The sequence below is a fragment of the Camelus ferus genome, chromosome 6 (assembly GCF_009834535.1).
Source record: "Camelus ferus isolate YT-003-E chromosome 6, BCGSAC_Cfer_1.0, whole genome shotgun sequence".
Lineage (NCBI taxonomy): Eukaryota > Metazoa > Chordata > Mammalia > Artiodactyla > Camelidae > Camelus > Camelus ferus.
The window spans coordinates 35,477,596-35,502,582 of NC_045701.1; the positions used below are offsets into that span (position 1 = coordinate 35,477,596).

At 36.0% G+C, this 24,987-nt stretch overlaps 1 long non-coding RNA gene across 1 annotated transcript in view; it reads left to right on the forward strand.

Moving 5' to 3' along the window:
* LOC116664206 overlaps positions 1–24,987 on the forward strand; it is a 260,804-nt gene that overhangs the window by 102,381 nt on the left and 133,436 nt on the right. The window contains exon 3 of the long non-coding RNA XR_004320601.1: positions 5,553–5,661. This is a non-coding gene — a long non-coding RNA (uncharacterized LOC116664206). The remainder of the gene's footprint in view (positions 1–5,552; positions 5,662–24,987) is intronic.

The window sequence follows — 24,987 nt, forward strand, 5'->3', positions numbered from 1 at the left end:
GTTTTAATAAAAAAAAAATCCTTTGCCATAGTAAGAGTGTTAAAAAATTAGGAGGAAATGATGAATTCACTACTATCTGAATGAGACTAAGCCTTAAACTTTTTAAAGTATTTGTCCAACAAAATACCAAAGAAAATTGTGAAATCTGGGGAAAAAAGAGAGACTAAAATTATGGGGCAAATATAAGAAATCAAAACCATGGGAGTCTGGATATATTCTATCTAGGGAAAAGGATAAAAATCCACATTTAAAAAATAGGAAGAAACTAAAGAAGCATAAAATATGTATACAATAAAATATTACTCAGCCATAAAAAAGAATGAAATACCATTTGCAACAATGTGAATGGATCTAGAGACTGACTTCACTTAAGTGATATTATGATACGTTTTTATCATACTATGTTGAGTCTAAGACAATGATATAAATGAATTTATAACACAGAAACAGACTCACAGATAGCAGTCTTATGGTTGTCAAAGTGGGAAGAGGGGAGAGAAATTAAGAGTTTGAGATAAACAGATACACATTGCTGTATATATAAAGTAGATAAACAACAAGGACCTACTGTATAGTAGTAGGGAACTACATTCAATATCTTGTAATAACTTACAATGGAAAAGGATCTGAAAATATAGACACATTGTATATATACTGTGTGTATATATGAATCACTTTGGCACACCTGAAAGTAATACCACATTGTATGTCAACCATACTTCAATGGAAGAAAAAGTGAAGAAAAAAGAGAATCAAGCTTTGCCAAACATACACATATTCTTAAAGTACCAATACAAAAAAGAATGCATAAAATCTACAAAATATTGTGTCAACATATTTTTAAAATATACAGACAAAAACTTCAAAGTAGAAAAATGCTTTTCTGAAACATATCACATAAGCAATAAGATATTTTGGAAAACAAACTAATGTCAAAATTGAACAACTAAAGCTATGCTTGGAAGTAAAATCACTGTCTTACATGCTTCACTTATTTAAGGAAAAAGAAAAACTAACGACTTTCAGCTGTGGTAATTACAGAATGAAATACAAGAAAATAAAATGCAACTTTGAGGAAGAAAAATTATAATGTAGAAGAAAATAGAGGGGAAAAATTAGAATTGATAATTCTGTCTGTCAGGCTACATTAATCAAATCTAAAAAAAAATGTAAATTTATTTAACAGAACAACACAGAAATTCGAAATGGAAAATACCAAGTCTTTTTAGTAGAAAGAGGCTGAGATCCGTCTCCAACTTCTTAAGAGGGAAATAGGTAAAATTCTATTGCTAATATTGGAGTAAGTATATCAAAGAAAATTACAAAAACAAACAAGATTTTGAAAGGACAGAGGAAAGTCGAACATCAATACAAACTAAACAAAGACCTTCAGGTCATTAAGCTTCTCCCTAGGGGTTGGGTACTTAAAGGCTTTATTGTAAGGGAATGTAGTTTTTTACCATAACTGATTTTTTTTTTTTTGACGGTATAAAGCTTCTGTTAATTGTCTATGATTTTCATTTCTGAGAATTTTGTGTGAAAAGCAAAACTAGAAATCCTCTGGAATCTTTTTTTTTTTTTTTTTTTTTTTTTTTTTTTAACGGCAGGATCTGAGGCTAATCTAACTTTTCAGTGGTTGCCCTCTCTGGGCATAATTGGGAATCTGTATCTGGGAAGGTCCAGCATTTTCAAACTCATATATTCTGTAATGTTAGCTCAGACCTAGTGGATTCATTAGATTTTATTTTGCTTTACAAAGGGATACAGCATTCCAAGAGAACAGCCATGATATGTGGGGTTATCAGATTTCACTGAAATTGTTAGCTACTCTATCTCCACTCACATAGCATTGGGCGTGCCCTGTCATTATCAGCACACTAATTGGTGCTTGCAAGAAAATCTGGCCTCACACATGATACTCTGTTTGTCATCAATAGGTTTCAAATCCTACACCACAAAAGAAAGCATGTCTTTAACAAAGTTAAAAATTACCTTGCTATTTTCTCCCTGTTCTTATACATGAGACCCTGTGGATTTGAGCTTGCCTGTCTTGTGGTACCTTGATTTAGAAGGTAAGAAATAAGTCAGTGGACTTTAATATTCTGCACCTTTCCACAATATACAAGAGCGTTCCAATTCTAGCATGGGCCCAAGACACACCTAGTCAAAGTTTGTTCTTTCACTGTACACATACGCTTGTCAACTGTCCAACCTAGGATTAGGGAAACTCTCACTATCCCCATCACACTTAGACAGGAAATAAAAAGTAAATGAGATAATTTGAAATTAAATAGGATAGTAGACTTAAATCGTATTAAATGTGACCTCTACTTCTAGGCAATATGACATAGTAGGCCCTGAATTTACCCTCCCACCTGAAACAGCTAGACTGTATTTAGAAAAACAAAACAAAGCAAAACAAAAAAACCAACTTAACCAAACAAAAAACCGCACCAGATTTCAGACACGGGGCATCAGGTAGTGAAGAACAGTGATTCCTGAGACAAGGAAACAAAATGAGCTTGCTGTCTGGGGACACTGTCTAGGCCACAGTGAAATGAGTGGGAATCTAACAGGTGAGAGTCCGGGGAGGCCAGTGTGGCCAGGAATCTGCACTTATCTCTGTTAAATCTTGCCTCCATAAAAAAAAAAAAATTTTTTTAGTGCAGTAATTATAAAGTTATAAATAAAAAAGCAGTACTAGCATAAGACAAGATAGAAACATCAGTAGAACAGAATGTATAGTTTGGGATCATGTTCAGGTAAGCCTATCCTGGTTTTAGGGTCAAGAAAATCTGCAGTAATTTATTTAAGCAGTTACTTTATACAGTTAGCAAATGCGTAAGTAATGAGGTAAGGAGGGTCTCCCATTCAGGAATAACAGGTGAGAAAAGGTATTCTATTTTAATTTTTAAATTAAATTTACCTATCAATATGTATATTTTTAATAAAGTACTGTATGTCTGAAGCTGAAAGCTAAGGAGAAAGTGCCATGAAGTCTGAAAATGTATTATTGGGAATGTGTTTGTAGCAAGTAACTTTCAAAGTCTTTTTATGAAAAGAAGCTCAATTTTCTCACATCAAAAGAAATTATTCTCATTGGTTTATCTGCTCATATATGTATAAGTATGTTAAGCTATTTCTGCCTTTTTGGCTTTGCCATTATTAATGTTTGGTTTTTGTGCTCTTTTGAATGCGTCATAGTCTCAGTATGGTCACTGTAACTCCAACCATCATTTCCACATCTAAGGGAAGAAAAAGGGAGTGATCATCCTTTTTAGTTAGGAAAATAGAACAATCTTACTGTTTCTTAATAGAGAGCTATTTAGAATTGGAATTCAAAGGAGAGCTTGAAAGATTTGCATTTATAAATGTGCATATAGCATTGTAAGCCATGCATAAAAAGGGAGCATCAGAAACATTAAGAAACTCCAACAGTGCAAAATTTATTAGTAGACAGGTCAACAAAAGAAACTGAGAGAGAATACGTGGAGTAGAAGAAAGCCAGGACAGTGGGTTCCACAGAAACCAAAGATAGTGAGTTGAGAAAGAAGTGATCAGCATGCCAAAGGATATTCAGATGTAAAGAAGTGAATGGAATAACAAAGATAGAAAGTGTACCTTAGAACCTGTGATATCTTAGCAACAGATTTCAGTTGAATGGTGATGATACATATTATGTTGCAATTTGTTTCTGAAGGAGGGCAGGGGGAAGTAAGTAAATGGAAAAGGCTTCTTTTTACATACATTTCATTGTATCAAGTTGCATTTCCTTGTAAAAGCAAGAAAAGAATAGAGGGAATGGGTGTGGGCTTGAGGAAACAGTATGTATGTGCTTTCTATGAGTTGAGAGAACTAAGTATTTATAAATGCCGAGGAAGGCCTGTTAGGTGGAGGGACAGCCCAGGTGCAGGCATTGCAAGAAAAAGACAAAAGAGGACAGGGTGCAGGCAGAGGTAGAAAGCTTTGCAAATATGGAAATGGAATTGTGTCCTCACCTTGTTCTGACTTGTTTCCTTTCTAAAGTGAAGGCAATGTCATCTTCTGAATAGAAGAGAGAATGGAGGGATGACAAAAGTAGAAAAGATTTGAAATAGTCCTTTTGAAGAACGACAGAAGCACCTGACTAGGAGAAATGGAACGGTTGCCAGAAAGTTAGAAGATCTGGTTGATACTGAGCCATAAATGTATACTGGCAGCTGGGTTTAACTATGCAGGTGCAGGCTTAGAGAAGGCAGATAATTGGATTCATCCAGCTCACAGTTTTACCAGGCAGGTGTGCTGAAAGGACAAAGGCACAACAGACGTTATAAATTTTGCAGGTTGTGGCTGAAATGAAGCATGGAATCCAAAATGTCTGGGGGAAGGGTTCCATGATAATGATGATTTTTATTTTCAAAACTGTCAAAGTTTCCAAATTTTCTATACATGAAATAGATTTCTGTTCAGTGCAGCAAGTCAATGCATTAACTTTCAGTAGTTTGTATGTTTTCAGTAGCTCAAAACAATTGGAACAATTGGCATAACATATCAGTGATTAGATAGCCCATAGCACTGTATATTCCTGAATATCGTCATGTCCTGAATACCATGTCCCTCACACTCACCTGCAGCAAAGAAGATTTGACCCCTGCCTCGGGGTAGGGGTCATACACCTGCCGCTTGTCCTGGCCATCATTTTCATGCACAGCTCACCATCTGTCTTTACACTCTCCTTGAGGCAGCATCAGTGATCTGTGTGGTTCATCCTTATTTCTCTGAAAACCCTTCCTCAAAGCATTTATCAGTCAGAAAAACAGTCTTGTTCCCACTGGGTTGTCATCTACACCCCTTGGTGCTGTCTCTGTTCCTGAGTCCTAACTGTGTACTGAGATATGTTTTATTTCTACCTTCTTGGCATGCATATGCCAGTTAGCGGTTGCTACCTCTGTAAGCTCAAAGATCCTGATTTCTTCAGCAGCATTGGAAATCCTGTTCATTTAATGGTAGTCACCACCTTGTTTTTCTTTATTTCTATATCTTCCTCTTTGGTAACCAGAAAAATGCATTATTATCATCATCCTTTCATCAGAATTAGAACTCCAAGGTCCTCTCTGACAATTCCAGATTCTTGTTTTTCTCTGTATCAATTCTTATGTAATAGTCTTATTTCATAAGTTGGACTGTTTTCTTAGTTTTAATTTTCTTTGCTGATCTCTTATTCATTAATACTCAGTTTATTTCAAAACTGATAGCTTGTGTCAATAAAACTGAGAACTAAGGGAACATTTTTTAAAATCCATAGTTGAATAGGTTTTTAAATTTGTATGTTTATTTAAAAAAATAAGTCACCTGTATCTCTACTAGCAGAGAGCTACTTTTAGTATCTTGATCAATATCCTTCCAGAAATACTATGCAGATATTGACAAATATATGAGATCAAGATGTCATTTTTATTTCCTCCTTTGATTATTTGCCTAGAAATACTGAAAACATTTTTGTATTTATAGATTTTTTGAAAAGAAGTTGGTTGTTGGATCATTGTCATTAAGGGTCTTATTTTGTTTTCTAGGAATCATGCAAGGCAGTGGGCCTCGGAATCCCTTTTAAAGATTCTCCAAGTCAGTTAAAGTCATCTCTTCGTATTTATGAGAAGACACCTGTTGGAACAGAAGCCAAAGGTATGTTATGGGAATGCCCAGTAATCTCTTAGACCCAAATTCCTGTTAAGATTCAGAGTTGCTTCTAGGAATTACAGAAGTAGAAAAAAGAGTAGAGTAATTCAAATGTAAATTATTTTATTCATGTAGGTGGGAAGAGACATATTAAGGGGAATTTAAATGTATTTTTCTTATGCTAACATTTGAAAATACTCATGAATGTAATTCTTCTGTCTTCTGTTTGTTCAAAGTGTTCTGTGACTTAGTAATTTTCAAGGTTGCACACTATTTTGTTTTATGCATGACATAGATACATCTACTGTTGGACATTTATATTTTTCTAATTAATTTTTGCTGTAATGAATACTATGATGAACACAGTTTATTACTTGCATAGGCCTCAGATAATTTCATTAGGATGAATTCCTGAAAATAGAATTACAATGTCAAAAGGCGTCATATAAGACATTTGGTCTACTTTGCCAACTAACCTCTCGGAAACTTTTAGATTTTATTACCCTAAGTAGGACATGATTTTAATATGAAAATTAATGGGCAATGTATTTCTTTTGACTAAGCGTGATAATCATCACTGTTAGAGAAACTAAGGACAAATGTGGAATGAGTTTAATCCATTTCTGCAATTATCCTTCTCTGTCTGAAAATCCTTCTACTGATTCTCTTTTCTTTTAAAAACCATGAAGGGGATGTGACATCTCCTGTTGTTATTGATGATGATATCATTCATAATGTAAGGAAATCTATCTATCCATCCATCCAGCCATAGGAGAGAGTTTCGTCCTTCATAGACCATATGCTTTGTTTTCAGCTTTGGCGAATCTTTCCTTTTGGCATATAGATTTTATATAGTGTAAATACACATATATGCATGTACAGTGCACGTGTATACATGTGTATGTATATACACACCTATGTATGTATGTGTATATATACTCACACACACCTTGTTTAGACCATATGTGAATAGATTTAAGTCTGAGGGGATTTCAGGAAACTATGTTACATGTTTTTAAGAGGCAATAGATTGTCATGTTCAGTACATATCTGCACAGGGAGTTAGAAAATACAGAAGACAGTCTTGGAGGTTGCATGGCACAAGCACCATTTGCATCATTATTACTATGTGTGTGGTCAGAATAAAAATGCCCACTAGGAAGTGTTACCGAGTCTAAACTCACTCTACTTGCTGCATGACAGGCCAATAAATCGAGAGATTGAGGTGTTGGGGCAAGGAGTAGCGACTTTATTTGGAAAACCAGCAGACTGACAAGATGGGGGTCTTACATACTAGAGAACCATCTTTCCCAAGTCAGAATTTAGGCTTCATTTGTACTAAAAAGGGGAGGAGGTGTGGCTGGTTGTTGCAAGCTTCTTGGTGTTGGGATCCTTTGTTCTTAGTTGCCCAGGTAGGTCAGGTCATGATGTCCCTGTGACCCTCTAACAAGACAAATGTTGTTTTCTGTTCTGCAACTTTTTAATCTTTATGTGAATGGGAAAGTGTTATAACCTTAGTAGTCAAACCCTTGCGAATGGGCTACTCTGTCTATTTCAGGCCTTTAGGCAACATTCTTTTACAAAAGATGTAGAACAAGCATGACTAAGCACCAGAAACAAGAGCACAGGGTTAAAGCCAAAGGAACAGATCTAATATGAAGTCAGATTTGTTCTTCCCTACTACAGAAGTATCTGACACTATGTTTCCTGTGACACCTATGTGCAAACCAGACAACTCTACTGTAGATCAAAGGAGGGATCCTTTATTCAAATCTCTAATCTGTGAGTTATCTCAACCATGCAAATTAAATCAGCATTCTGCTTTAAGGGCTCCTAAGGAAGAGTTTTCTATACTTTTCCTCAGGAATTCTTTAGAAAGTTTTCCTCTATAATTAATCTAAGTTAGCTGTTACTTCGGATCTCTTAAGTATCTTTGCATTGTATTTTCTTCCTGCTTTCAAATAATGCATTCTCTACTCACAAGGTTATCCTTCATTTAAATTATTCCATTTACAAAATCTATCTTAAAATGCACAAATCTGAATAACCTTTTTCTTTTTCCTCTCTACAAAGAAAAATATGAATTAAAGTATTACCTTTTGTTTCTTCATTACCAAAGTTTTAAAATACCTCTTCAAAATGAAATTTTAGTTATTAATCCTTACTTTCAGTTTCCTGTACAAATCTAAGTGGTTGTTCAAATTTGAATTATTTACTTGACAGTTTCAATTGTAATTCAAAACTAATATGAAATATGCTTGCCTTGGTGAATGTAAAAATAAATATATCAAGGCATGTTTTTATATGCAGAACAGAAACACTAATTTATGGTAAAACATGCCATATTGTAGTAAAGCAACGTAGGATCACATGAGTCAGACTGTGTACAAGAGAACTGCATCAGTTAGATGTTTACTTAAAATTAAAATTTAAATTTACATATATTTACTTTAATATTTATATTCTTATGTCTTGTTCTGTATTAGGAGGCTGAATAAAACATACTTTGCCCATAATAAACTATTGTGATGAGTCATTTGGAGCCTAAAATGACACTTTTAATTTAGTCTCCTCATGGAGATCTGTAAATAGCTTTAGGCACTGTTAATATCTCTGCATTAGAAAACTATTTACTTTCAAATGATTCTTCTGGGCATAAAAACTCACAAACAATAGAAAACTTTTGTAAAGTTTTTTTTAGTCAGAGATTTTCTAGTATTACTTTCTCAGAAAGCTACAGAATATTTAACAATGAAGAAGGTTTGGATATTACCACTTGAAAATATTAGTTTTGTATTAAAGAGTTCATACACTCTAAATTAAAAAAACAAAACAGATACATTTGATGATTTAATGACTGTTTATTAATATCCATACTCTTCCTATCACTTATTTTTTGTTTTATAATTTATTATAAGAGAAAACAGGAAAAATCTTTTGAATCCTTCAAAAGTAATGTTTTCCTTTTGTTTTTCTTGATAAAATAATTGATGCAATTGAAACTCTCTATAAAAGTAAAAGGGTAGGATTTAAATTCGTGAGCATTTTTTTCTGCTTTGACTTTTTCTCGTTACCACAGATGATTGAGAGTTAATCATATACCTTTCCCTTAAGACACTCACATAAAATTGTGACATAATCTCTAAATTGTCACAGTCTATGTACTACTTATACTCTCTATCACTCTGTGATGACACCTGATGTCATCTGTTTCTCTTATTTTCATTCTTTCTGACTAAATCTTCCCTTAGTATATAATATACACAGCTTCCTTCCATAGGCAAAATGAATGTGTCTTGAAAAAATGTCAAAACTTTGACGAGATGGAAAATGTTTAATGCTTTCTCCAGTGCTGTCAAAATGTTGACATCTGACAGCGTGAGAAAACGTTTAATATTATTCCTGGAAGGCATTTGTAACTCTTGTCTATGAAAACTCTTCATTTCTTTCCTGTGGCTCCATTTTTACCCCCAAAACTTTAACCCTCAAGTAGCAGCCCATGGGTATTAGTTGTCCTTTTCAGCATCTCAGATTCAGAGCTGTGTGCCACTCATTCTGCAATTCCATAGTTATAGCCAACCTATATTTAATAGGATAATATGATGCAAAAATTGGTCATCCAATGGCATTTTTCTGCATGGCAGTGGTTAGCATCTACATGGCCGTGCTGTAAGTACTGATAGAGCAGAACGATGGAATTATTGTTTTGCAATTGTATAATACCGTCATCTCCAGCCCTGTTTCTGTGCAGAGACTAAGAGGAATGCTGAAAAACAAAGTTGCCCCAAGGTAAAATATCTAGAGTATTATAGCAACTTATCTTAAAATATAAAGATGAATGTACGTGGCTACAGAGATTGGTGAAGAGAGATATAGTTGTCACAAGTCATTTTTTGATTGAGGTAGGATATGAACAGCCCACAATTTTAAAGAAATTGAAGAAGTTTTAACAAACAATCATAAAGATACAAGCATCTGCAATGAATGGTGATAAAATAGGTGGTTTGTAATGTTTGTAATTCTGCATGGTGCAGCAGTGTGAAACGATTTTATATGTTTATTTTTGACATGGTTTATTGTTGCTTTGCTCAGTTGTTTGTTCAAATACTTGACAGACCATTAGTCTAAGGAGTTCGATACTTTTAGATTCTGTGTTTCTCCTCTGATAACACCAAAGGATTAACATATTCAAATTGTGGTATAATTGATTTAACATTATGTTTTATAGTGCAAGAATCACTCTAAAAAACTAAAGCTGTTGTGGAAAGATAGGGAGAATAAAGTTCCAAGGTTCAAGCATAAATAAAATAGCAGCAAAGAGCAATTGTTTGAAGTGATGAATATTTCCATTACGGTTGTAGCTGAATTTCTACATTCAAAATACAGCCAGGTACAGACATAAAGATATCTCTAGTTTAATCTTTAATTCAGGGACTAAAGAAATAATAATAAATACATTAACAAGCCCTTGAATGATTTTGTGAACACGGATGTGTTTTAGAGTAATTACCATGACCATGTAATGTTCTTTAGGCTCTGATACTCTACTTATTAATGCCACGTTCAACTTCTTGAGATTAGCACGTGGGAGGGGGTGTATAACCATGGAAAAACTTAAGATCTTTAGGCTTGATGATAACACACATTCTATTCTGTTAAACATACAAATATCCAAAGTAACACTGTGAAATAGTGTCATGGACCTTAAGGCCTGGACCTAGTCATAAAAGTATTCAAAATGATATTATATCTTCTGCAGTCCAAAGACCACATGGTAGCTGTGGCATGTACTATGAGGCGTCATAGATAAAAGATTTTTATAGCTTCTATAAATGTTTTCAGATTTGATTGTTCAGAATTTTAAAATATTTTCAAAGTGGTCAGTACAGTTGATGTGGGATTTATTAAAAGAACCAACCACCAATACAATAAATAAAAATCAAGATGTTAATATCTTTTTAAATACGTTGTTTTACCTCAGGTAGATCCAGACTCAAAAAAACATTGGATCACAAGGCTCGCAGATAATCATTTTCACATTTGCTGAGCTAGTTTTCCCTGGCTTTTTCATATCCATTGAGGAAATTACTTTCTATGGATAGTAATGTAAATTTTGATCCTTTAAATGTGAAGAATGGTACAATGCATCTCTAATGAAAAAGGCTTTTCTATTAAATGGTTGTACACAGCTTTGTGGGGTCTGCAGAATTATTTCAAAAACTGTTGCAAGGTCCAATGAGGATTAGGTGTGGATCTGACCCCTCTGCCGCAGTTAAACTCTATTGAATAAGAAGGAAGGTGTATACAAAACTGTTTAAATGTGTTCTGTTAAAAAAAAATAGTTGAAAGACACCACCATAAGGTACTTTAGCTAATAGAAGAAGGAATAATTGAGTATCACATTATTCTAAAAAAGCAATAGATAGTTAGAATACAAAGACCAGCCCATCCCTCAGGTCTACTCAGTGTAATAGAAAAGAAGACATAAAAACCTGTAGCTGATGAATGTGATTAAGCGGATGTTTTAAAATTAGGTAAAGATTTTTGCAGGACCAAAAGTAATAAATTTTTCCTTGGGAAAAAATGGGAGGAAATGATACTAATTTGATATTGAAAGGGTGTGAAGTGTTTCGGCTAACCTAAATGAAGTCGGGAAACATTTGAACCAAAGTGAACAAGAGCAAATTCTCTTACTAATTATTATTAATAATTAATATCAATGTATTATTAGTAAATGGTTAAGATATTTAAATTATAGTTATGTGCCTAGTACTATTAGTATTAACAATAATTATTGTGTCTAATATCTGTGGGACATTCAATATATACTAGTAGTATGCTACACATGAACTCATCTAATCCTCAACCAAGCTTGTTTGATAGGAACTGTAATTATTATCATTGTAATGATGAAAAAATTGAGATGCAAAGAAGTTACATAATTTTCCTAAGATCACATAGTAGGAGATAGAGCCAAGACGGATATACAGTCAGTTTATAGCTTCTGTAATCTCAATATATCATCACAACAAAATAGTAGTTTGAAATAACATGGTATATGAATATGTTGATGAAATATTTATCAGTCATTTCCTATATTCATGTGCTGTGCTGGACATTGGTAACACAAATGAATTACCTGTTCTTAAAAACTATGCATTCTACCTGGGCATATATGCACAAGTAATTATGCTGTAATAGGGTAAATAATAATAGCTAACATTTATACAGTCTTTAATATTAAAAGTGCTTTACATATATTAGTTTATCCAGTGCTCTTAAAAATTCTATGTCAGAAGAACTATTATAAGCCTAATTTTTCACTTAAGGAAATTGATTCCCCATGACCTGAAGTGACCTAAGACCTCACAGCTGGTAAATAATAGAGTCTTGCTAGATCCCCAGCAGACTAGATGCAAAGCCAATGCTATAACAAGAGATACTGGTTCTGTTATGGTATCCTCAGATTAGGGAAAAGTATGTATTTAAATATGTGTTAAAATCATGGAATTGGTTTCAGCTTGGAGAATAAAACTTGAAAAATATTTGCTCATAGCCTTAATAATAATGTCAGCCAAAACCCTGTTCACAACTTTCTCAAACCCACTGTAGAGCTCTAGGGTCACAGAATAATGAAGTAGCCCCAAATCTAAGACACAAGTTCTCACAGGGAGACATAAGACGTGAGCCCTGGCTTACCTGGGCAAGATGCAACCACACATTGGTAAAGATTTCAGTTAAGGTGATTAGCAAATCAGTGCAGGGTAGTCAAGTGTATGATGATGAGGGCAGGTGAAGTTCCTGGTGATGGCAAAAAGGAGACAGTCTTCACGTTGCACTCTGAATCCTAACAGGTGCTCCCAAATAACAGTTCTAATACATATGAATGAGTGAACAAACGAATGAATACAACACATATATAAGTAGGTAGAGGGAAACGGATGGATGGAAAGGTGAATGATAGGAAAATATTGATAAGGTTTTTTTTTCTGCTGCAGAACTGGATGAGGGAACAGTTGCTGGGGAAGGAGTGGGGAGAGTGTCAGGAAATTCCACTTAGAAACTTTCTCTCCTATCTAACTTATGGAACACAATCCTTAATATGTGGGAGAAAGGGCAACAGACATTGTTGCCTCTAGGACACTTATGAAAGCCCACTGGCCAAAGGGAACAGAAAGTGAAAACTTCACTCCTGTCCTGGACTCAAAAGTGGTAGCAACACTAAGAATACCAGCTTCCTGAACTGTGGGATCTGGTTTTTACCTAAAGCAGAGACGTGATAAAAACAAGAGAAAACACACCACCTACCCACATCCTCATCTAAAATATCGCCTTCTACCAAATTCCCTGCAAGACACTTCTCTGATATGTAGTGTTACTGAGTCCAGAGTCATTCTGCTCGCCGTATGACAGGCCAAGAAATCGGGACACAAGGTGTTGGGGCAAGGAATAATGACTTTATTTGGAAAGCTAGCAGACCGAGAAGATGGCAGACTAAGTCGTGGAACCATCTTCCCACAAGTCAGAATTAGGCTACTTTTATACTAAAAAGGGGAGGTGGTATGCTGGGTTGTTTCAGACTTCTTGGTGTAGGAATTCTTTGTTCTTGGAATCCTTTGTTCTTGCAGCTGTCCATGTGGGTCATGTTACAGTGTCCCTGTAAACCTCCAACAAAACAAACATTATTTTCTGTTCTGCAACTTGTTATCTTTATATGAATGAAAAAGTGTTAATACCGTTAAAGGTCAGAGCCTTGAGAATAGGCTACCTTGTACATTTCAGACTATATGCAGCATTCTTTTACAAAACATGCAGAACCAGCAAGACTAAGACAGCACAGGGTTAAAGCCAAAGGAACAGATCTAATATTGAGTCAGATTTATTCTTTTCTGTTACAGTAGCATGAAGGAGAGAACTAAAGCTGAGGGTAGAGCAGACATTGGAAGGGAAAGTAAAACACGCAAGCGAACCAGCCCCTACCATGCCAGGTACAGCTAAAGGAATTTAAAACTTACGGTATACTGAGGATAGACACAGTAACAACAAACCTCGAACTCCTAATTGATGGACTCTAATCATCCACTCTAAAGGCCTAGCAGAAGAAGTGGCATGCCCATTTCCAGTTATAAAATTATTTGCCTCAAGTCTCCATTTTCCTGCATAAGATATAAATCTTTTTTTTAATAAGGAAAGTCTTTCTGGGGTGACAGTAATGTTCTGTATCTCGACAGGGGTTGGGTACGCAGATACATATTTGTCAAGACAAAGTTTACACTTGAGTTTTTATTTTTCACTGTGTATAAAATTTACATCAAAAGAAAAATGTTAAACTTGAGTTTTTAGGTGGAAGTTAGTTGATGCCTACAATTTACTTTTTTCTCTTACCTATTTTAATTGAATATAATTGACATGTTATATTAGTTTCAGGTGTCCAACATAATGAATTGGTATTTGTATATATTGTGAAATGATCACCACAATAAGCCTAGTTAACCTCCATCACCACACATAGTTATACGTTTTTTTCTTGTGATGAGAATTTTTAAGATCTATTCTCTTAGCAACTTTCAAATGTACAATATAATATTAATTATAGTCACCGTGCTGTACATTACATCCACAGGACCTATTTATTTTATAACTGAAAGTTTGTACCTTTTGACCACCTTTACCCATTTCACCCACCCACCTATCACGCCCCCACCTCTGGCAACCACCAGTCTGTTCTCCGAATAGGTGAGCTTTACTTTTTGTTCCTTTTATATTCCACATGTAAATGAAATCATACAAGATTTATCTTTATCTAATTTATTTCACCTGTCAAAATGTCCTCAGGTTTCATCTATGCTGTCATAAATGGCAAGATTTCTTTCTTTTCTAAAGGCAAAAAAAATTCTATTGTATATGTGTGTACTATATATATGTATATACAGACATACATAGATACCACGTTTTCTTCATCCATTCATCCATCAGTGGGCACTTAGTTTGCTTCCATGTTTTGCCTACTGTAAATAGTACTGCAGTGATCGTGGCATTGCATGTATTTTTCAAGTTAGTGTTTTTGGTTCACTCAGTTTGCTGGATTAAACCATCTTTTGTTGCATCAATGTGTGTATATAAATGTGTGTGTGTATGTGTGTATATATGAAAATTAAAAAAAACCTAAATGGCGAAAGGATACAGAGGCTTTGGGAGTGTGGCTTTTGCTGGGTTTTGTTTGTTCTTTGGTCTAAAGTGATGGGTCATGTGCTTGTTCAGAGAACCAGTAAAGAGGTCTAAGGTAAGGAGAGAGAGGGGCTGAGTGCCAGTGTAATCCTAGAGGGGATAAAGGAGGAGACGCAGGGAGCTGAGTTAGAGACTTGGCCTTGAACAGAAGTACAGGCTCATCATATTCTAAAGCTGTGACAAAATGAAATTAAGTATGAGCTAGGAAGGCAAAAAGCTTTAAGAGAAAGGAATCAGGAAGCTCTTGCCTGTTGACCTCAATTCACTCAATAAACCAGAGGAAAAAACATCTCAGAAAATGAAGAGAGTGATGACCTGTCCAGTATGACACAATCTTTATTGAGAAGATATATCCCATGAGGTAAGACTAATACAGTCTTCTATTGAATGTTCTGGGAAAGACAGTGAATTCCATTTGAATATCTTTGAAAGGATCTGCCCACTGTAGCAAAAACAAAGACCTTTTTATAGTTTAACAGAAAAAAAGATTTAATCTATTCAGTGACTTTGGCTTGCTTGACATTTTTAATGCAAGTGTTTAAGCCACCTTTAAAGTTGAAAACAAAGAAGCAACACTAGAAATGTTCATGCCTGACGTATTTGGGAAGGATGAAAGAAAACAGAGCATCAGATTAAGTCTCAATATTCATGAAATCAAATTGTTTTTCTGAAGTAAATATTTTAATCGTGAATATTCAGTGTTTTCAAATGATGAGCTTCTTAAAGAGGATACCAGGGATGCATTAGTTCAAGAGCAGGAAGCTTAGTGTGCAAATGCTGAGCATCGAAATTTACCCGAGACTCGCAGAAACTATCCACTTCAAAGTGGAAAGGGATAGTGTAACCCGACTTATATAAATCAGATATTGAAATGACCAACTCCAGATTTGAAAAGAGAGCATATCCTCTTAACAGGAACAAAAATCTAACTCTAGCAGTCTAAAGATGTTGGCCTCCCAATGAAGTACAAATCCTGATAGAATCCCAGTACAATTCCATCCTCTTCCCTTCATTAGCTAATTAATAACCAGTTGATAGGCCTATTGTGGAAGCATTTACCAAACCAATTTCAGTGGCATTCTCTATAGACCACAGGGTTAAATGGTGTGGAACTATGGTAGGGGTGAGTTCTACTGTACAATTTACTCAAGCTGGTTTGAAACCACAGTATGATTCAAAGAGCATTTTAATTTTATTTTCTGGTCAACATTAAGCCTACTTTACTTCAAAATATTTTATTAAATCCAGTAATCAGAGATTTTCAGTGTAACCTACTTAGATTGTTTCATATAACAATATGAAACACAGTTCTAATAGTTTACTTATCAATTACACATCATTTGCTCAATTAACTGTTTGTAAGAAATGCTGATCCATTTTTATGAATCTAAATCTCTCTAAATTAATTCTATTAATTGTCTATTACAAAAATAGTTGCCATCCTTTGTCACAAAACCAAAAATTAATCATACTCAGTCCAACTTCCTAAAAATGTCCAATTTTTTAAGTGTTGCATTCCTTAATATCCATGTTTCAGTGAACATTCTTGAGGATCTAAAATAATTTGTACAGGGATAATTAGTTGTTTTTAGTTGTTAATACAACATAGTTTGAGTAAAATGTCTAAGTGACATTTTGCTCGATTGTCAAGGACAGTGGCTCAATTTCTAAAATACATGCTCTTATATTTAAACACTAACAGACAGATAAAGCAATCAGTTGGCTCTGTTTCTTGTCATAAATGCAAATATTATTCTAGTCTATTTTCTAAATAGTTTTCAGTATACACATGTGTTTTCCTAGATGCTCGGTGAGTTGTTTTTCAGTTTTGATGAAAGTTAAGTTCAAGCAGGTCATGCCGTCTCTCATCTATCTTCTATTTCCCAGACTCTTGTCTTCTTCTAAAAATGGAATCCAGTTTCTGAATTTCTGCCAGTTTAGAGTGAATTTCTCTTATCTATTTCCCTAAACTGTGCTTTGCCTGAGAGCACATACACTGCAACATCTACAGGTTACATGGCGCCCAGCAAGGGTAGCCACACCCTGGTAGATCTGGCTCGTCCCAGAAGCTCTCTCTGATTGGTACCCTGTACTACCAACCAAATCCACAGCTAACAAATTTTCTTGTTCTACTTAGCTTAGTGGGGGAATTTTGTAATTATTAAAATGAAACTAAATGCTACTAAATTAAAAACTGCATTAGGATCTTAAAGATGATAAAAGATGATAAAAAAAAAATAACACACAAGGCAACAAGGCTTTTGGTCATAGGGCCACTCTGATAGGATAAAGACAGTGTTTGAGGGGAGCACAGGGCTGTGCAACCTATTATCTAAAGCAGCATCTTTGAGAATTACTGTAGATAGTATTTTATTAAGTGCCAGGATGAGCATGGCTTGTCATCATTTAGTGAAACTAAAACCAAAGTTTTCTTGAATGAGCAGTTGTCAAGATTTTCCATCAAAAAGCAAAAGGTGATAATTATCTCTCATGGAGAAAAAAGATTAAAATTTCAAGGTTTTTAAATAGCTATGGTTATTTTATTGTATTATTTGAGTGCATACCTCCTAAAGTTTTGTAGCAACTGTCAAATAGAGAAATGCAAAAAAAGAAAAAAATTACTGGCTCACATATACGTTGCCCCCAGTGCAAAGTCTTGAGTGACAGAGCAGTTTGTTTGAAGCACTGTATCTCTTTTGCAGAAAATGGTGTCTCTGCTGTAGAGGTTGGTATTGAGATTTTGTTTCTATGGAATTGAAATTCAGGGTATCATATATGGTAAATAGAACATATATTTCAAGGTCTAATTCATGTGATCAGAATCAGCTGAATATATGTTGATTCTGTGGAAGAAACACACGAAGTCCTACCCAATTAGAGCTGTATAGAATCTATATGAATATGATCAGGATATAAACTTATAGGCAAATTCCTATGTAAATGGCAAGGTTAGACGTTAAGCCCTGTGAGCTGTAAAAGCCAAGTCTGTGATTGTTACTGTAGTGTTTTCAGCTCCTTTTGAGAAAGTAACACTAGCATCTTGTGCCGCACTTTACTTCTAAGACATGTGACAATCAAGAGTGTAAATATCCATTTCATTGATTTCTTAATTAGTTTGTTATTGTTGTTATTTTCTCTACATCTTGATTTGCCACAGACAGTGGGATTTTTCAGGGTACAGAGGGTATATCACAATTTCGTATCTTTACTTTTTTGTATTTATTTATTTTCGGTACTTGGGGAAACTGGTTTAATATGGACCACATGTGATATGGCTCTGGTCCGTGGTTGAGGGGAAATATGAAAGCATTATTTGGAAAAAAGAGAAGAGAGAAAAATGGGAAAGTATTTTGATCTCTATAACGAAGAATAAACGCAAAATTGTTAAGAACTCCAAATGTTGAAAAGAATGACATAATACAGATCTGAAAATTTGGGCATGACAGAAGTGCTAATCTTGAGCCTTTAGCATGTTAATGTAAATTACGGGTATAGACTCTTATGGTGCTGAATGCTGGACTAGTTGTGTGTAACAATGTATACATTTAAGTCAATCTATTAGACCAATTTCTTTATCATCTCACACTAGTACACAACAGTGGCATTTTGACACATCAAGCCTCTCTCTTTAGAGCAGCAAGCTGATACTCCTCTCTATTCTCACAGTAGATTTTTATCCTGATCGGTGTAATCTTTGCATTTCATGGATTTTCCTGATAAGTGTCCTGTCTCATGATATGAAAAAGAGTTTACACTATTTTATAGTTTTCCATCAAGACCCTTTTTAACCTGCCTTATTGAAAAAGTGCTCATCTTGAGGGATCAAAATGGGAAAAAAGAAACCTTAAAAATTATTTTGGAAGTTACAATGTTGGGGGAAAAGCTGATGTGGTAACATCTCTCTATGTTCCTTTCTTTGTGACTGGAAGAGAGCCATTGACTTGTGCTCTGCAGATAGAAAAAGAAAGTTCTGGATGATTACTGTCATTTAAAAAAATAATATTCCATGGGCCATTAAGAAATTAAGAAATGCTGCCTTTTATTTCCTTGCGGTGCTTAAGAGAGAGATACGATAAATCCATTAAAGGAAGATTATCATAATAATAATCATAACCATAATCATGAGTGACCATCCTGGTAAAGCAATTTACTGTTGACCAAGGTTTTATCTACATGCTTCCATTTGTTGTTACAGGAAGGTGGATATAGTACTGACCAGAAAGCACACTGTCTTCTCTGGGAGTTGGATTTTACCTTATATAAATGCCTAAGTAGCCCAAGTATGTCTCAGGATGTTTTGGTAAGAGGGCACTTTTGCTCCTCTCTCACAATACTAATTTGATCCTTTTAATATTTTCTTTGCTGTGCCTTACTTAATTTCCCTAGTATGGACTTTGAGGGCATTTATTGACTTATTAATATTGTCTCTGTGTCAGTCAGCTTGCCTAGTATCTAAAGGATTGTTGGTGCTTTAACAAATACGTGTTGAATTAAATTTAACTAAATAGTAGCATTTCCTTCCAGGGTACATTTTTGGAGATTTTAATAAGGAAAGCTTTCCTGTCAATTTATCTTCAGAGGCAAGGGACTCTATTGGTAAATTTTATGAGTGTTTAAGGGAGATATTGAATTGCCTAAATGAGCTGAGAAAATACTTTCTAAAATGAATTATTTTGTGCTGGCAAGGACTCCCTCCCTAAGTAAATAAGAGTGATGTTTTTTCCTTCAGATAACCACATGGTGTAAACAAGGGGCCTCACATAAACTATTCCAACAGAGAAGGAGCCTAATACTTTGAAATAGTCTGGCCAGTGAAGTATTCCTGTAACACAGGCATCCTTCTGAGAACAATAAAGTGTTTCTTTCAAGTGTGTTAATAAGGTCAACTGGCACTTACGCTAAGTCAGATCACTCTTTTCAACATTCTCTGCTAACTCCAGAAATTCATTTTCATTTAATTCTGAAAATGTAATCACATCAATTTGAAATTTTAAGCCTTCCTCAAAAATATTTTTAATAATGACCCTTTTAGATAAAATGAGTCAGATTTATCCTGAAACATAGGACAGTAGTGATGCCAAGGCATGGTATGTGGATGTACACACGCACATGAAAATATAAACCAAAATCATATCAATAGCAGTGAGGACTACATTTTAGTCATATTCAATATGGTATCCACCAGTTGGTGCTTTATCTAGCCACACTCAGGGCTTTTCCCAGATGTGAAAAAATCGCTCCCTAAAGTATGAGCCTGCACCCAAGAAAGTATGATGAATCTCAGTACACCCAAGAATGGTTCAGCAAATGCAGTATTGGTACACTGTGTGGCTGGGAGGCCACATTTGACCAAACTCTATGTCCTAATCACATTGAGCGCTATTTCAAAGTTAATGTCAACAGCAACAGTGAATGTATAACCTCTAAGTACCCAGTATTATACCAAAAGAATTATGAAGGTAGATATTTATAAAAAGTATTCCAAGGCAAGATCCTAGGTGTTTAAGTAAAAACTGCTTGGAATTTGCTTTATTGTAATATACTAGCAGTTAGAGACCTCTGTTCTTTTGGACTAATGACTTCTTCATTAGTATGAAAACTACTTGTATCTTATTTATTTATTTTTTGTCCTAGACTCAGATCATTATATTTCACTTAAGATTATTCTTTACAGAAATATTCTTTCAGAGATTGAAAAATCATGAACAAGACAAAGATGCCTACTCTTACCACTTCTATTCAACATAGTACTAGAAGCCCTAACCATAAAAATTAGGCAAGAAAAAGGAATAAAAGATACCCAAAAGAAAGGGAAGAGGTAAAATTGTCTCTGTTGGCAGAAGACATTATTTTTATACGTGGAATACTCAAAAGATTACATAAAATCTGTTAGAACTAATAAATTAACTCGGCGCAGTTACAGAATACAAAATCAGTAAACAAAAATCGGTAGTATTTCTACATGCTAAAAAGGAATGCTACAAAAAGGAGATTTAAAAAATTCCAACTACAATAGCATTACAAAGAATAAAATACTTAGGGATAAACTTCAGTAAGTAAAATACTTGCACAATGAAAACTACAAATGTTACTGAAAGAAATTAAAGAAGATACAAGTAAATAGACATCCTGTGTGTATAGACTGAAATGCTTAATATTGTTAACATGTCAGTATATTACCCACCGTGATCTACAGCTTCAAAATGCAGTCTCTATCAAAATTCCCATGGTGTTTTTTGCAGAAATAGAAAATCCATCATAAAATTCACATGGAATCTTGAAAGATCCCAGATAGCCAAAACAATTTGAAAAAGAACAAAGTTGGAGGTCTTATGTTTCCGAGTTTCAAAACTTACTACTTATCTACGGTAATCAAAACAGTATGGTTTTTAGCATAAAGACAAGAATATGGACCAATTGAATAGAATAGCCCAGAAATAAACCCTAACATATGGTCAAATGCTTTTCAACAAAGTCCCAAGAGGGAAAGAACAGTCTTTTCGATAAATGGTGTTGGGAAAACTGAATATTCACATGCCATAGAGCAAAGGTAGACCCTTACACCATATATAAAAATTGACTCAAAATGAATAAAAAGTGTAAACATTAGGGCTAACCCTGATGTTCTTAGAAGGGAATATAGGGCAAAGGCTTCATGACATTGGATTGGGCAATAATTTCCTAGATGTGATACCAAAAGCATAAACAACAGCAGCAACAAAAATAGAATTAGACTTCATGAAAATTTGAAACTTTTGCACATCCAAGAACACAATCAGCAGAATGAAAAGGCAATCCACAGAATGGGAGAAAATATTTGCAAATCATATATATCTGATAACGGGTTAATATCCAAAATATATTTTAAAAGCTCCTACAACTCAAAAACAACAATTAAAAAACCCCAGACAATCTGGTTTTTTAAAATGGGCAAACGACTTAACAATGTCCACTAAGTCTTCTCTTGCTTTGAGTTATTCAGTGGTTTTCTTAACAACTTTGCTCATAAGGATGTGCTTGTTTACACTTTCCATTTGCTCAGTGGCAATTTTTTTTTCTGATGAGTGTGCTTTATCTGTTTGTTCTCTTTCCTGAGCCTTTGCTTGGCTTATTTTGTATCATCTTTGTGTAGATACGGTTTTCTCCCACATGTTATCTGTGAACGAAGTGAATTCTTATTAATTCAGCTGGTAGAAATTAACTCTAGTTTGTACTAGACACTGCTCTCTCTCTGAAACATAAATGTGCATGTGTGTTTGTGTATATGTAGGGGAGTCATTTTAATCCTTGTTTCTTACCGTTACATGGGGTTAACTATTGTAGGGTTGCTCACTGTTAAGTCTACCTACTAAAAATGACCTTGCTGGTGCACTGCATTCTAAAATGATGGTGGCTCACTCACACAGGACCACCTCCCCTATTACTCAGTGATACCCAGCAGGGTCCAGGGAAGAGTCTACCACCAGCCCGGGCATACAATGCTTGTTTTGGCCCTCAGGATATACCATTACTTTAGCTTTTAGCATTACTTTACCATTTACTTCATGCCATTACCTTTTCCCATATCCTTGTCAACACTTGTTACTTGTTGTCTTATATAGCCATTCTGACAGGTGTGAGATGATACTTCATTTTGGCTTTGATTTGCGTTTCCCTGATCATTAGTAACGCTGAGCATCTTTTATGTGCCTATTGGCCATCTGTGTGTCTTCTTTAGAACAATGTCTATTCAGATGCTCTGATCATTTTTTAAACGAGTTGTTTGTTTTTTGAATGTTGAGATGTATAAGTTTGTTGTATATTTTAGGCAGTAACCCATGATTGGATATATCATTTGCAAATATCCTCTACCATTCAGTACATGGCCTTTTCATTTTATTGATAGTTTCCTTCCCTGTGCAAAAGGTTTTTAGTTTGATATAGTCCCATTTGTTGATTTTTGTTTCCCTTGGCTGATGAGACATATCCAAAAAATATTACTAAGACTGATGTTTAATAGCTTATTGCCTAAGCTTTCTTCTGAGATTTTATGGTTTCAGGTCTTACATGTAAGTCTTTAATCCATTTTTAATTTATTTTTGTGCATGGTGTGAGAGAGTAGTCCAGTTTGCTTCTTTTGCATGTAGCTGTTCAGTTTGGATCAATCCAGTTTGGGGCTTTTCCTGGTTCCTGGACCTGGATGTCTGTTTCCTTTCCTAGGTTAGGGATATTTACAGCTCTTCTGTCTTCAGATACATTCTTTGCCCCCTACTGTCTCTCTTCTCCTTCTGGGACTCCTATAATGCAAATGTTAGTATGCTTGAGGTTGCCCCAGAGCTCTCTCAAATGTCCTCATTTCTTTCTTTTTTTCTTTTTTTTTCTCTTCAGCTTCAGTGATTTCCATTACTTTGTCTTCCTGTCATCTAATCTGCTGCTGATTCCCTCTAGTCTGTTTATTTCACTTACTGTTTTCTTCATCCCTGTTTGGTGGTTCTTTACATTTTCTAATTCTTTGTTAAAAACCTCTAACTCTTCACTCTGTTCATCTAATCTTCTCCTGAGATCTTTGAACATCTTTACAGTCATTACCTTGAGCTCTTTATTGAGTAGATTGCTTATCTCCACTTCACTGAGTTCATCTGGGGTTTTATCCTATTCCTTTGTTTGGAATGTATTCCTCTGACACCTCATTTTGCCTAACTTGATGTTTTTATTCCTTTGTATTTGGTAGGTTGGCTATGTTTCTCAACATCGGAGAAGCAGCCTTTTGTAGGAGACATTCTGTACATCCCAGGAGTGCACTCCCCTCTGGTCACCACAGTGATATGCTCTAGGGGCCCTTCCGTTGTGGTGGGCACAATACTGTGGGTGGTGTGGTAGGAGTTGCTGGCTCCCAGTCTGGCTGGTTGCCAAGTACTACACAGGGCAGGGGCTGCCGATTGCTTTTGGGTGGGACCAGGTCAAGAGGTAGCTGTCTGTGGATCCCTGAGGCATTCTGGGGCTTGTGCTGGCCCACTGGTGGGAGGAACTGAGGTTCCATGGTGGTGGTTGTGGGGTTGGTGGTCCCAGATCGAGTGTTGGCCTGTTGGTGGATGGGGCCAGTTCCTGACATGAATTTCTAGGGGTTCTATGGTGTCCCAGAGCTGGTGGTGGCCCACTGGGGGTTGGGACTGGGTCTCAGGGCAGCTTATTGAGGGGTCCAAGGTGTCTTAGAGCTGGTGTTGGCCTGCTGCGGATGGGCCCAGGATTTCTGAGTTAGTGCTGGCCCACTGGTTGACAGAGCCAGGTTCCAGGGTTTCTGGCTGCAGGGCTTTGGGGGTCCTGTTGTTGGCCTGCCAATAGGCAGAACTGTTTTCTGACATGGCTGGCTACAGTGTTTGGGGTGTCTCGAAGCTGGTGTCGGCCCTCTGTCAGGTGAGGCTGGATCCTGGGGCAGCTGACTGAGGGGCCTAACGCGTCCCAGATCTGGTGTTGGCCTGCTAGAGGGCAGAGCTAGGATCATGGCACTGGTGTCAGCCAGCTCACGGCTCAGGGCTGGTTCCTGCCATGGCAGGCTGTGGGGCTCTGGTGGTCCTGGGACTGGAGTCCACCCACTCACTAGTGGTGGGGCCAGAACCCAGGGGATCCCAGGGCTTATAAGTCTGCCCGCATGCCAGCACCAGTGTTCTTGTGGTAGAACAAGCTTCCCAAAATGGCTTCCACCACCGTCTGTGTTCCCAGGGTGAGCTCCAGTTGCCTCCTGCCTCTCTGGGAGGCTCTCTAATTTCAGCAGGTAGGTCTGACCCAGGCTTCTTTCAAATTCCTGGTTCTTCCCTTCATCCTGGAGCATGTGATTTTGTGTGTGCCCTTTAAGATGGGAGTCTTAATTTCTCACAGCTCTCGATTTTCTGGAAAGTAAGCCCTACTGCCATTAAAAACCAGCTGTTTTAGGGACTTATCTTCCCAGTTCAGGACCCCCAGGCTAGGGGTCCCGATGTGGGACTTGGACCTCTCACTCCTTGGGGAGAACTTCTGCAATTGCAATTACCCTCCTATTTATGGGATGCCCACCCAGAAGTATCTTGACTGTAAAACAACTCAGCCCCTCCTACTATCTCATGGTTACCTCTTTATGTCTTGTAGAAG